The following is a 14,362-nucleotide window of genomic DNA, read 5'->3' on the forward strand; positions in this document are numbered from 1 at the left end:
CGAAAATGGCAATCTGTGTGTGGAGCCGGCAGATGTAGGAGGGGTTCTAAATGTTTTTTTTGCATCTGTTTTCACTATGGAGAAGGACGATGTAGATATAGAAATACAGCAGGGGGACTGTGATATACTCGAACATATTAACATCGAGCGGGAGGAGGTATTGGCGGTTTTAGCAGGCCTAAAAATGGATAAATCCCCAGGCCCGGACGAAATGTATCCCAGGCTACTGTGTGAGGCAAAGGAGGAGATTGCGGGGGCTCTGACACATATATTCAGAACCTCTCTGGCCACAGGGGATGTGCCAGAGGACTGGAGAACCGCTAATGTAATACCATTATTCAAGAAGGGGAGTAGGGAAAAACCGGGGAACTACAGGCCAGTGAGCCTAACATCAGTGGTAGGAAAATGATTGGAAAAAATTCTGAAGGACAAAATTAGTCTCCACTTGGAGAAGCAAGGATTAATCAGGGATAGTCAACATGGCTTCATGAAGGGAAGATCATGTCTGACTAATTTGATTGAATTTTTTGAGGGGGTGACTAGGCGTGTGGATGAGGGTAACGCAGTGGATGTGGTATACATGGATTTCAGTAAGGCCTTCGATAAAGTCCCGCACAGGAGACTGGTCAAGAAGGTACGTGCCCATGGAATCCAGGGTGCCTTGGCACTTTGGATACAAAACTGGCTTAGTGGCAGAAGGCAGAGGGTGATGGTCGAAGGTTGTTTTTGTGACTGGAAGCCTGTGGCCAGTGGGGTACCACAGGGATCGGTGCTGGGTCCCTTGCTGTTTGTGGTCTACATTAATGACTTGGATATGAATGTAAAAGGTATGATCAGTAAGTTCGCTGATGATAAAAAGATTGGTAGGGTGGTAAATAGCGAGGAGGATAGCCTCAGTCTGCACGACGATATAGATGGGTTGGTCAGATGGGCGGAACAGTGGCAAATGGAATTTAACCCGGAAAAGTGCGAGGTGATGCACTTTGGAGGGACTAACAAGGCAAGGGAATACACAATGAATGGGAGGACCCTGGACAAGACAGAGGGTCAGAGGGATCTTGGTGTGCAAGTTCACAGATCCCTGAAGGTGGCGGAACAGGTAGATAAGGTGGTAAAGAAGGCATATGGGATACTTGCCTTTATTAGCCGAGGCATAGAATATAAGAGCAAGGAGGTTATGATGGAGCTGTATAAAACACTGGTTAGGCCACAGCTGGAGTACTGTGTGCAGTTCTGGTCGCCACACTACAGGAAGGATGTGATCGCTTTGGAGAGGGTGCAGAGGAGATTCACCAGGATGTTACCAGGGCTGGAGCGCTTCAGCTATGAAGAGAGACTGGGAAGATTGGGTTTGTTTTCCTTGGAGCAGAGGAGGCTGAGGGGGGACATGATTGAGGTGTACAAAATTATGAGGGGCACAGATAGGATGGATACTAAGGAGCTTTTTCCCTTCGTTGAGGGTTCTATAACAAGGGGACATAGATTCAAGGTAAAAGGCGGGGCGTTTAGAGGGGATTTGAGAAAGAACTTTTTCACCCAGAGGGTGGTTGGAGTCTGGAACTCACTGTCTGAAAGGGTTGTGGAGGCAGGAACCCTCACAACATTCAAGAAGCATTTGGATGAGCACTTGAAATGCCATAGCATACAAGGCTACGGACCGAATGCTGTAATATGGGATTAGAGTAGACAGGGCTGATGGCCGGCGCGGACACGATGGGCCGAAGGTCCTCTATCCGTGCTGTATAACTCTTTGACTCTATGACTCTATTTATCCAATTCCTTTTTGAAAGCCATGATTGAATGTGCTTCCACCACCATTTCAGGCAGCGCATTCCAGATCATAACAAATCGCTGCGTACAAAAAGTTTTTCCTCATGTCGCCTTTTGTTATTTTGCCAATCACCTGAAATGATTTTGAACGCTTCCATCAAATCACCTCTATAACCTTCTCTGCTCTAAGGAGAACAATCTCAGCATCTCCAGACTCTCCACGTAACTGAAGTCCCTCATTCCTGGAACCATTGTAGTAAATCTTTTCTGCACCCTCTCTATCTTCTTCACATCCTTCCTAAAGTGCGGTGCCCAGAATTGGACACAATACTCCAGTTGTGGTCGAACCAGTGTTCCACATAACTTCCTTGCTTTTGTACTCCATGTCTGTGTTCATAAAGCCCTTGACGCCGCATGCTTCTTTAACCGATTTCTCAAACTATCCTGCCACCTTCAAAGATTTGTGCACATATACCCCCAGATCTCTGTGTTCCTGCATCCCCTTTAGAATTGTACCATTTAGTTTGTATTGCTTCTCATCTTCCTGCCAAAATGTATCACTTCGCACGTCTCTGCGTTAATTTCATCTGCCACGTGTCCGCCCATTCCACCAGCCTGTCGATGTCCTCTTGAAATCTATCACTATCCTCCTCACTGCTCACTGCACTTCCAATTTTTGAGCCATCTGCAAATTTTGAAATTGTGCCCTGTACACCCAATTCCAAGTCATTAATATATATCAAGAAAATCAGTGGTCCCAGCACCGAACTCCCGGGGAACACTTCCTCCAGTCAGAAAAAGAACCGTTCACTACTATTCTCTGTTTACTGTCACTGAGCCAATTTCAAATCCATGCTCCCACTGCCCCTTTAATTCCTTGGGCTTCAATTCTGCTGAGAAGCCTATTTTGTGGAACATTATAAAACAACTTTTGAAAGTCCATATACACATCAACTGCATTGCCCTCATCAACCCTCTGTTACCTCATCAAAAAACTCAGTCAAGTTAGTTAAACACGATTTGCCTTTAACAAATTCGTGCTGGCTTTCCTTTACTAATCTACACTCTTCCAAGTGACTGTTAATGTTGTCTCTGATTATCGTTTCTAAAAGCTTCTCCACCACCGAGGTTAAACTGACTGGCCAGTAGTTGCCGTGTTTATCCTTACACCCTTTTTAAAATAAGGATGTAACATTTGCAATTCTCCGGCCCTCGGGCACCACCCCCATATCTAAGGATGACTGGAAGATTATGGCCAGAACTGTGCAATTTCCACCCTTACTTCCCTCAGAATCTTGGATGCATCCCAGCCGGACCGGGTGACTTATTTATTTAAGTACAGCCAGCCTTTCTTGCAATTCCTCTATCAATTTTTAGCATATCCAGTATCTCAACTACCTCCCTTTTTCTGTATCTTGGCAGCATCTTCTTCCTTGGTAACGACACAGGCAAAGTACTCATTTAGTACCTCAGCTAGTACGCAGGGAGTTAGCATAACATTTAGAGCCAGGACGTGCAGGAGTCAAATTAAGAAATCCTTCTACGCACAAAGGGTGGGAGAAGTTTGGAATACTCCTCTGCAAACGGTAGTTGATTCCAGCTCAATCCAGAATTCTAAATCTGAGATTGATGGATTTCTGTGAACCAAGGGTATTAAGGGATATGGGGCTAAGGCGGGTATATGGAGTTAGATCACAGGTCCACCCTGATCTGATCGAGTGACAGAAAAATCTCGAGGAGCAAAATGCCACCGCCACTGGCTGTCTCCTGATATGTGCCAGCTTCTCCTGCAAGAAAGCGGGTGATGTTCCTATCATGGTTGAATAGCTGCCAGTGTGTGTGGCCTGTGAGTTGTGGGTGTGCTGCTTGCAACGGTGGTAATGTGTAAGGGTGAGAGGGTTGATTACTGAAGGAAAGAGTTTGTTGCTATGTGGGTGATGGGGGGGTGTAGTTCATGGAGCAATGGGTGCGGCTAGTGGTGTAGTTGGTTGGAGACGCTATTGACAGTTGACCTCGCTCACCTTGACCACTCATGTCAAAGCATTGAATTTCTTCCTGTACTGCATCCATGTTCATGATGCTGTGCGCCTGGCATTGACCTCATCCCCGACTGCCTCCCACTACCTTTTGGGTGTATATCTGGAGGACCTCTTGCCCACTGCGGATATAGGATGTCCCTCCTTCAGTCCACCTCTTACGCCAAAGCCTCTGGTGCATCAGCAGAGAACCTTGATGCACGGAGTCTCAGGCCGGCACATTGGCGAGGTCTGGCCTGCAGATTGGAGGATGTGGGATTTACTGGTGTGCAAACTTTATTTAATATTTTTAATTAACTCATCAGTGTTTAAAAATAGGGATGGGACCTGCATCTGTGCTTTACACGTGCGATGTCTGATCTCCGTTCAGACTCCGTGCAGACAGCAGTCTGTTATATTCAGCAAATAACAGGTACTCGCTACCTTTAAGAGATTTCTAACAGACAGCCTGCCATTAAGAGATAGGAGCTTCCCCCTGCTGGTGGAAAGTGCGAATTGCATGGAATCCTCGTTCACCGCTGATTGCCAACGCAGATTGCAGGTGAGTCCTCAGGGCTGACGAAAATCTCGTCCTGCCTGCACAGGGCCCATTGGGCGCGGGGTAGTAGCGGATCGTGCTGCTCCCGTCCAAAAACAGGTCCTATCCAATTTCCCCACTCGGTGTCCAGGTAACATTCTAGTAAATCTGGGTTGCACTCCCAAGGCCAATGTGACCTTCCTAAAGTGTAGTACCCACAACTGAACACAGTACTCCAGGTGTGGTCTAACGAGGGCTTTGTATATTTGTAGTATAACTTCTACCCCATTGTATTCTGGTCCTCTATATATAAAGGCCAGCATCCCATTATCCTTTATTGATTATTTTCTGTCCCTGTCCATAATATTTTAATGATCCATACACATGGACCTCTAAGTCTCTTGTGATTTTGTGATTTCCGTTCCCACTGCTGTTTCCCTGCACCAGTTACAAAGTACAGTCCTGGTCCCACTGCTGCTGAGACCCTGTGATTCTGCCATCTCAAGCCTTCATTTCTCCAACACTCTCGTCACCTCACATATTTAAATTAGCCGAGCTAGGAAATACCACCTGGAATCACAGAGCCTTACCCTAATATCGCTCGGTGTGACCTGTCCATTTAAAGGGGCATCACCCTGTCATCTCACGGTGTGACCCGTCCGGTTAAAGGGGCCTCATCCTGAGAGCTAACGTTGTGACACATCCAGCTAAAGGGACTTCACCTCATGATCTCACGGTGTGACACATCCAGTTCAAGCGGTCTCACCCTGAGATCTCACGGTGTGACCCATTCAGTTAAAGGGGCCTCACCCTGAGATCTAACGTTGTGACTCGTCCAGTTAAATGGACCTCACCCTGAGATCTGACGTAGTGACTCGTCCAGTTAAAGGGACTTCACCCCGTGATCTCACGGTGTGACCCATCCAGTTAAAGCAGTCTCACCGTGAGATCTCACCGTGTGACCCGTCCGGTTCAAGAGGCTTCACCCTCTGACCTCACGGTTTGACCCGTCCAGTTAAATGAGCCTCACCCTCTGATCTCCCGGTTTGACATGTCCAGTTAAAGGGGCCTCACCCTCTGATCTCACGGTTTGACCAGTCCAGTTAAAGGGACGAGAGAGGAATAGAGGAAATTGTCCCAGATCCAGAAAAGCATGCAGGATCTGCTCCAGCTGCAGTCGATGGGGATCGATGTCGGGAAGGAACTCAGGGAGTTGAAGGGCCAGCAAGTCTCGATCTTCACCTCCAAGGCCTCGAAGATCACCTTTCGGTCCAGAGTCCACTCCGTGCAGCAGGGCGAGAAGTGTTCGCGTTTCTTCGTCCAGAAGCTGCACAGAGAGACATCTGGTGATCAGCAGCCTGAAGGAGGAAGACAGCCCGGTGACGCCTTTGCAGACCGACATACTGAGGATCAGCAAATCTTTATATGCCGGACTGTATGACGCAAAGCCCAGAGACACCAAGGCCTCCCAACCCTTCCTTTCCTCTATTACGGAGGTCTTAGAGGACAGCGAACAGGAGCGCCTGGATCGGCCATTGACCTTGGAGAAGCTGACAAAGGCTGTCCGGTCTTCGAGAAGAGTAGAACTCCGGAGAGTTCTACTCTTCTCGAAGGTTTACCGGTTGAGTTGTACTCGGCTCTGTGGGATTGGATTGGCCCAGAGCTACTGGATGTGTACGGGGGTATACTTCTGGCAGGCAGCATGTCAGAGTCCATGAGGAAAGGCATCATCACTGTCATCTACAAGCAGAAGAGAGAGAGGGGGAAATCAGAAATTGGCGATCCATTTCCTTGCTAAATGTCAACTACAAGATTCTGTCGAAGGCCATCACCAACAGGCTCGAGTCCGCTCTGGAGCAGGTGATCCACCCGGATCAGACCTGTACTGTACCCGGCAGGAAGGTCTCTGATAGCCTGGTACTGTCCAGGTATACGATCGTCTACAAGTAAGAAAGGGGGGTGAACACCTGCCTCATCAGCCTGGAGTAGGACAAGGCGTTTGACAGAATATCCCACACATACATGATGAATGTGCTGTCCAAAATGGGCTTTGGGGAGGAAATGTCCAATTGGACCTGACTGCTCTACGTGGACATTCATAGCGCAGTCCTAATCAATGGGCGGGTGTCGGAGAGTTTTCTGATCAAATTTGGAGTCAGGCAGGGCTGTCCTCTCTCCATGGTCTTGTTCATATGTGGTATCGAGCCGTTTGCCCCGTCCGTCAGGAAGGACACAAGTATCAGGGGGATGACGATCCCAGGCAGCGGAGGCTCTCAGGTGACGGCCGCCCTGTACATGGATGACGTCACTGCCTTTTGCTCCGATCAGCAGTCGGTCCACAGATTGATGGGCATCTGCGATCGTTTCGAACTAGCCTCGGTGTCCAGAGTGAACTATCGTAAGGGTGAGGCCATGTTCTATGGCAGGTGGGAGACCCGATCCTTTGTCCCCTTCACCGTCAGGTCCGACTAACTGATGGTACTTGCGAGCTGGTTCAGGGGGCCCCAGGCCTCCACCAAGAAATGGGAGGAGCGGTTCGCCAAGGCGAAACAGAAGCTTGGTATGTTGGGGGGACGCTGTCTCTCTCAATAACGGGCAGGAATCTGTTGATAAGGTGTGAGGTACTCGCGGTGTTGCTCTCCGTGGCCCAGGTCTGGCCCATTCCCCCCAACTCCGTCACCACAGTCACCCGAGCTATCTTCCACTTTTTCTGGAGGTCCAAGGTAGAACGCGTCCACAGGGACACCATGTACAAACCTCCAGACAAAGGGGGCAGAAGTGTCTCCAATGCTGCCCTGATCCTGATGGCCACCTTTGTGTGTGGCTGCCTCAGAATGTGTGCAGAGCCCCGGTACACAAACACCAAGTGTCTCTACGTGCTGAGTTTCTACCTGTCCAAAACATTGAGAAAACTGGGTCTGGTCATGCTGTCTGAGGAGACGGAGGACGTCCCGTCCAGCTGGACTGCCCCCATAACCTGTCCCAGCTGGAGAATTTCCTGAGGAGGAACCACTTCGACCACAAGGCCATCAGACAGTGGTCGACGAGGAACGTTCTGGGGGTCCTGCAGGAAAAGGAGAGGGTGAATCCGATCGGGCAGATCCCCGACCAGACGGTCGATGCCATTTGGCAGAACATCTCGTCGCCGGAACTGACCGACAGGCACCAGGATGTGGTCTGGATGGTGGTGAGATCCGCGGTCCCAGTGCGGTCATTCCAACATGGACAAATTCTCAGCACCACCTCGAGCTGCCTTCAAGGCTGCAACGGGGATGAGACCATCGCCCGTCTCCTGATGGACTGGTCCTTCACGCAGAATAAGTGGAGAGAGATGCGTTGGCCTCTGTCCCCATTCATCCCCAACACCTCGGTAACACAAGACGCTGTGCTCTACGGGCTGTTCCCCGGGACCGACACCGAGACAGATATCAACAGCTGCTGGAAGGCCATCAACTCGGTGAAGGAGGCCCTTTGGGCCTCCCGAAACCTTCTGGTCTCCCAGCTGAAGGAGCGGTCCACGAGCGAGTGTTGCCGACTGACACACTCCAAGGTCCAGGGAAATGTGCTGCGGGATGCACTGAGGCACGGTGCGGCCTATACAAGGGCTCTATGGGGAAAGAGCACCGTGTAAACCCATCGCACCTTTTATTATACAGAATGTATTGTAAGACATACACTGTGTATTGTATTGAAATAATGGGATCATAGCGTGTGCGATCTGTTTTGTATTGTTTTGAATTGAAATTGCGAACTTTAACCCTGAACTTTACGTATCATTAAATTTTATGAAATAATGTATGTTTTCAAAATTAAAAAAATGCTGCTCAACGGCACTCCTTTGATCAGCGAGAGACCTGTCCGAAAGACTGACAGAAGTCTTTTTTTGCCTGAAAGTGAGTCCGGTTTGACGTGTTGTTGCTCAAACGCGCTCCCTGCTGGTGAGCAGAGGCAAATGCTCGATCAAAACAGCTTGAAGGTTTGAGAAAGGAAAAGCGCCAACATTTTAAGCAGTGAGCAGTCTGTAAAGTTAAGAAAGCGGCCTTGAGCTCAATACCGCTTACTCCGAAAGCACGTTCACTATTTTGAGCCAGAATTTAACCAACGATTTAAGAGTGATTTTGCTTTCAAGTTTTAATCTCTACAAGTTTTCCACACGACCAGCTGAACGATCGAAGGGAAACAGCAAAGGTCCCTCTCTTTGATGATTGTTCACCGTACGCCTTTTGACACTCCCCGACTCGTGGAGTCGCGTGGGCATGACCGAGACTGACTCGGTACCTGCTCATACCGCAGCGCTGTGAGCGTGTGAGCTCCGACTTACTCGACACACCTTTGGCCAGTCGAGCAATGGGGAACGTGTCTGACCAAAATTCAGAAGATTGTTGGTTCGATTTCCACCTGGATGGAGAGTTTTTGCAAACTGCCGATGAGTTTATGATTTTACACCTTGCAAACTGTCCTACTTGATAGAGCTGCCTGGATATTTATACATCAAGTGCCTTCTTAGCGCAGCAGGGAGCGCGTCAGTCTCATAATCTGAAGGTCCTGAGTTCAATCCTCAGAGAAGGCATCATTAAGCTTTTTTTCCCCATCTTTGCTCAAGACCAAAATCAAGAAATTTTGCTTCTTGCAGCACACCAAAAGATTTGCTGCCCCTTGACCTCTCTGTACCGTAGCACGCAGTGAAGCTTAAGAAGTACATGGACCATGGGCTCGCTGAAAACTGACGCCACTTTTGTTTCTGGACAATTGACCCAAGTCAAAAGGTGAGTCGAGAATGCAAGAATCGAATCTGCTATCTCTCACATGCTCAGCGAGCACTCTTTCAGAATCATAGAAATGTTACAGCACGGAAGGAGGCCATTCGGCCCATCGAGTCCACGCCAGCTCTATGCAAGAGCAATCCAGCTAGTCCCACCCCCCGCCCCATCGATTTTCTTCATGTCATCTTTGGTGCTTTTGCCAATCACCTTAAATCTATGTCCTCTGGTCCTTCACCCTTCTGCAAATGGGAATTGTTTCTCTCCATACACTCTGTCTAAACCCTTCATGGTTTTGAAAATCTGTATCAAATCTCCTCGCAACCGTCTCCATTCCAAGAAGAACAATCCCAGCTTCTCCAGTCTATCCACGTAACTAAAGTCTCTCATCCCAGGAATCATTCTAGTAAATCTCTTCTGCACCCTCTCTAACGCCTTCATATCTTTCCTAAAGTGCGGCGCCCAGAAGTGGACATAATACTCCAGTTGTGGCTGAACCAGTGTTTTATAAAGGTTCATCATGACTTCCATACTTTAGTACTCTCTGCCTCTATTTATGAAGCCCAGGATCCCGTATGCTTTTTTAACCGCTTTCTCAACCTGCCCTGCCACTTTCAATGATTTGTGCACATGTACCCCCAGATCTCTCTGTTCCTGTATCACTGTTAGAGTTGCGGCCTTTTGTTAATATTGCCTCTCTTCGTTCTTCCTACCAAAATGCATCAATTCGCATTATTCTTCGTTAAATTTCATTTGCCACGTGTCCGGCCATGCAAACAGTCCGTATATATTCTCTTCAATTCTATCACTATCCTCTTCACTGTACATAACCCTTCCAAGTTTGGTGTCATCTGCAAATTTGGAAATTCTGCCCTGTGCACCCAAGTTCAAGTCATTAATACATATCAAGGAAAGCAGTAGTCACAGCACCGACCCCTGGGGAACATCACTGTTCACCTCCCTCCAGTCCGAAAAACAACCGTTCACCACTACTCTGTTTCCTGTCCCTTAGCCGATTCTGTATCCATGTTGCTACTGCCACCTTTATTCAATGCCCTTCACAGTAGTTGTTTTGCACTCGCCTCCAAGCAGCTCAACGATCAGCAGAGAAATCTCGCCTTGGGTTGGCCCCCTCCCTGACGACAATCAATACTTTGCTCCAATTCGCGGTAACGAGCGTGAGCAAGTGAGCAACAGCAGAACGGGAAGCCACAGTAATCGTGAATGATGCTGAGAAGAGCCCGAGGCTGCGGAAGGCAGACGAGATCACAGGAAAGGAACAGCGACCCCGAGCTTGAGGGAGCAGCGAGAGCCCTGTCTGTCTGACTGATCGAGGACTTTTTTGCCTGAAAGCGGTTTGACGTGTTATTACTCAAAGGCACTCCCTGCTGGTGAGCAGGGCCAAATGCTCGAGCAAAACAGCCGTGTTCTGACAGACACAGAAAGCTTTAAGGTTTGACAAAGGAAAAGTGGTCTCCTGTGCCTCAGCGCCAACATGTTAAGCTGTAGGCTGCCTGTAAAGTTAAGAGAATGGCCTGGAGCTACTTACTCCAAAAGCTCGTTTATTACTTCGAACCAGCAAACTTTGATCTGTTAATTGTTCTATAGTCCACCGCTCGACAAGCTGAGCGATCGAAAGGAAGCAGTTTGTGTCTCTCTCTTTGGTGATTGTTCACCGTGCACCTTTTGACACGCCCGGACTCGTGGAATCGCGTGGGCATGACCGAGACTGACTCGGTAACTGCTCATTTTCCAGCTCTGTGGGAATGTGAGGTACTGCATGCTTTTTGAAAACTGGGCCAGTGGAGCAATGGATAACTTTTGGAGGTTTGATTCGAAAGTTTCTGCGAATTTTTTTTATTACAAAACATATATTACTGCATAAAATTTAAGTATACAGAGAGTTAAAACTAATTTCACTATTTCGAAGCAATACAGTACAATACAGACCGTATCTCACGGTATGAACCGTCCAGTTAAAGGGGCCTCATGCTGTGATCTCACGGTGTGAACCGTCCAGTTCAGGGGGCCTCATCCTGTGATCTCATGCTGTGAACCGTTCAGTTAAAGGGACCTCACCTTGTGATCTCACGGTGCGATCCATCCAGTTAAAGGGGCCTCAAAGATGTTCTTTCGTTCCAGAGTCCGCTCCTTGGAGCAGGACGAGAAGTGCTCGCGCTTCTTCTTCCAGAAGCTGCTCAGGGAGACTTCTATGATCAGCAGCCTGAAGAAGGAAGAGGGCTCGGTGACGTCTTCACAGACCAACATACTGAGTCCACTCCACCTTGTAATTTGCTAATTTACCTCATGCTCATGCTGTAATATTGTATTTTTTTGATAAAGATTAGAAAGTTATTTGATAAACTTGAGTAATGAAGGAGGAGAGACAGAAAGCGATATAGAAACAACAACAGGGGAATAAACAGGTGGAGGGAGAAACAGATATAGAGAGATAGGGAGATAAAGGTAGATAGATAGGTAGTTATATAGATAGATAGATGGATAGAAACAGATAGATCGATCGGTAGATAGATATATAGATAGATGGATAGAGAGATATATAGATAGATAGATGGATGGATAGATAGATAGATGGATAGAGAGATATATAGATAGAGAGATTATATAGATAGATGGATGGATAGATAGATGGATGGATGGATAGATTGATAGATAGATGGATAGGGAGATAGATAGATAGATAGATAGATAGATAGATAGATAGATAGATAGATAGATAGATAGATATTTAAACAGATGGATGGAGAGATAGATGGATAGAGAGATATATAGATAGAAAAAGAGATAGATGGATGGATAGATAGATGGATAGAGAGATTTAAAGATAGTGAGATAGATGAATTGATAGATAGATAGATGGAGAGATAGATGGATAGAAGGATAGATAGATGGTTAGATAAATATATAGATAGATAGATACATTTAAAGCAGTGGAGAGACAATGATACATACGAATCGGTCGAAGGAGATATATACTGATTTTTAATAAGGTGAAAATAACAATGGATATAGTTGAAAGAGATAAAGGAAAATAAAATTAGTAGAAAGAGAGCACGATAGGCAGATTTATAATTAGAGACAGAGTTAGAGATTGGCAGAAGCAGCGATGGAGAAGTGGAGTAAGTTGGAACACTGGGAGGGGGCGGGGAGTGGGTGCAGGAATAGTCCGTCTTTTTGTGATAGTTTAATTGAAATGTATTGAGTCAATTGAAGATCAATTAGCAATTGGCAGCTACAAATTTCCCGGTACAAACTCAAATACCCCTCGCCACAATAAAGCTATGCTGGTAAAGAAACAACTCTATTCAAACCCAAACTGAACTGCAACAAATCAGCAAAGGTTACTTGAAAGGCATCCAGTGATGAGCTTCAGACCAAATGTACTGGGGATGGTGTACTGAATTAGGCCGACCATGGAAGGCCCTGCGGTGATATTACGTACCACGTGTTTCTCTGCTCGAATCATAGAGTCATAGAGTCAGAGAGTTATACAGCACGGATAGAGGCCCTTCGGCCCATCGTATCCGCGCCGGCCATCAGCCCTGTCTAATCTAAACCCATATTCCAGCATTTGGTCCGTAGCCTTGTATGCTATGGCATTTCAAGTGCTCATCCAAATGCTTCTTGAATGTTGTGAGGGTTCCTGCATCCACAACCCTTTCAGGCAGTGAGTTCCAGACTCCAACCACCCTCTGGGTGAAAAAGTTCTTTCTCAAATCCCCTCTAAACCTCCCGCCTTTTACCTTGAGTCTATGTCCCCTTGTTATAGAACCCTCAACGAAGGGAAAAAGCTCCTTAGTATCCATCCTATCTGTGCCCCTCATAATTTTGTACACCTCAATCATGTCCCCCCTCAGCCTCCTCTGCTCCAAGGAAAACAAACCCAATCTTCCCAGTCTCTCTTCATAGCTGAAGCGCTCCAGCCCTGGTAACATCCTGGTGAATCTCCTCTGCACCCTCTCCAAAGCGATCACATCCTTCCTGTAGTGTGGCGACCAGAACTGCACACAGTACTCCAGCTGTGGCCTAACCAGTGTTTTATACAGCTCCATCATAACCTCCTTGCTCTTATATTCTATGCCTCGACTAATAAAGGCAAGTATCCCATATGCCTTCTTTACCACCTTATCTACCTGTTCCGCCGCCTTCAGGGATCTGTGAACTTGCACACCAAGATCCCTCTGACCCTCTGTCTTGCCTAGGGTCCTCCCATTCATTGTGTATTCCCTTGCCTTGTTAGTCCCTCCAAAGTGCATTACCTCGCACTTTTCCGGGTTAAATTCCATTTGCCACTGTTCCGCCCATCTGACCAACCCATCTATATCGTCCTGCAGACTGAGGCTATCCTCCTCACTATTTACCACCCTACCAATTTTTGTATCATCAGCGAACTTACTGATCATAACTTTTACATTCATATCCAAGTCATTAATGTAGACCACAAACAGCAAGGGACCCAGCACCGATCCCTGTGGTACCCCACTGGCCACAGGCTTCCAGTCACAAAAACAACCTTCGACCATCACCCTCTGTCTTCTGCCACGAAGCCAGTTTTGTATCCAAAGTGCCAAGGCACCCTGGATTCCATGGGCTCGTACCTTCTTGACCAGTCTCCTGTGGGGGACTTTATCGAAGGCCTTACTGAAATCCATGTATACCACATCCACTGCGTTACCCTCATCCACACGCCTAGTCACCCCCTCAAAAAATTCAATCAAATTAGTCAGACATGATCTTCCCTTGACAAAGCCATGTTGACTATCCCTGATTAATCCCTGCTTCTCCAAGTGGAGACTAATTTTGTCCTTCAGAACTTTTTCCAATAATTTTCCTACCACTGATGTTAGGCTCACTTGCCTGTAGTTCCCCGGTTTTTCCCTACTCCCCTTCTTGAATAATGGTATTACATTAGCGGTTCTCCAGTCCTCTGGCACATCCCCTGTGGCCAGAGAGGTTCTGAATATATGTGTCAGAGCCCCCGCAATCTCCTCCTTTGCCTCACACAGTAGCCTGGGATACATTTCGTCCGGGCCTGGGGATTTATCCATTTTTAGGCCTGCTAAAACCGCCAATACCTCCTCCCGCTCGATGTTAATATGTTCGAGTATATCACAGTCCCCCTGCCGTATTTCTATGTCTACATCGTCCTTCTCCATAGTGAAAACAGATGCAAAAAATTCATTTAGAAATACATCTGCAGTTCCTGAACGGGACTTTCTCCTACAGCTTAATATCCTCTTAACAGATCCGCTGCCTGT

General features: G+C 47.3%; 1 non-coding gene across 1 annotated transcript; it reads left to right on the forward strand.

Annotated features, from left to right (window-relative positions):
• The first annotated feature begins 8,820 nt into the window (after positions 1 to 8,820).
• trnam-cau (transfer RNA methionine (anticodon CAU)) lies at positions 8,821 to 8,893 on the forward strand. Its single transcript has one exon. It is a non-coding gene; the product is annotated as a tRNA-Met (tRNA).
• Positions 8,894 to 14,362: the final 5,469 nt, after the last annotated feature.

The sequence above is a fragment of the Heptranchias perlo genome, unplaced genomic scaffold (assembly GCF_035084215.1).
Source record: "Heptranchias perlo isolate sHepPer1 unplaced genomic scaffold, sHepPer1.hap1 HAP1_SCAFFOLD_62, whole genome shotgun sequence".
Classification (NCBI taxonomy): Eukaryota; Metazoa; Chordata; class Chondrichthyes; order Hexanchiformes; family Hexanchidae; genus Heptranchias; species Heptranchias perlo.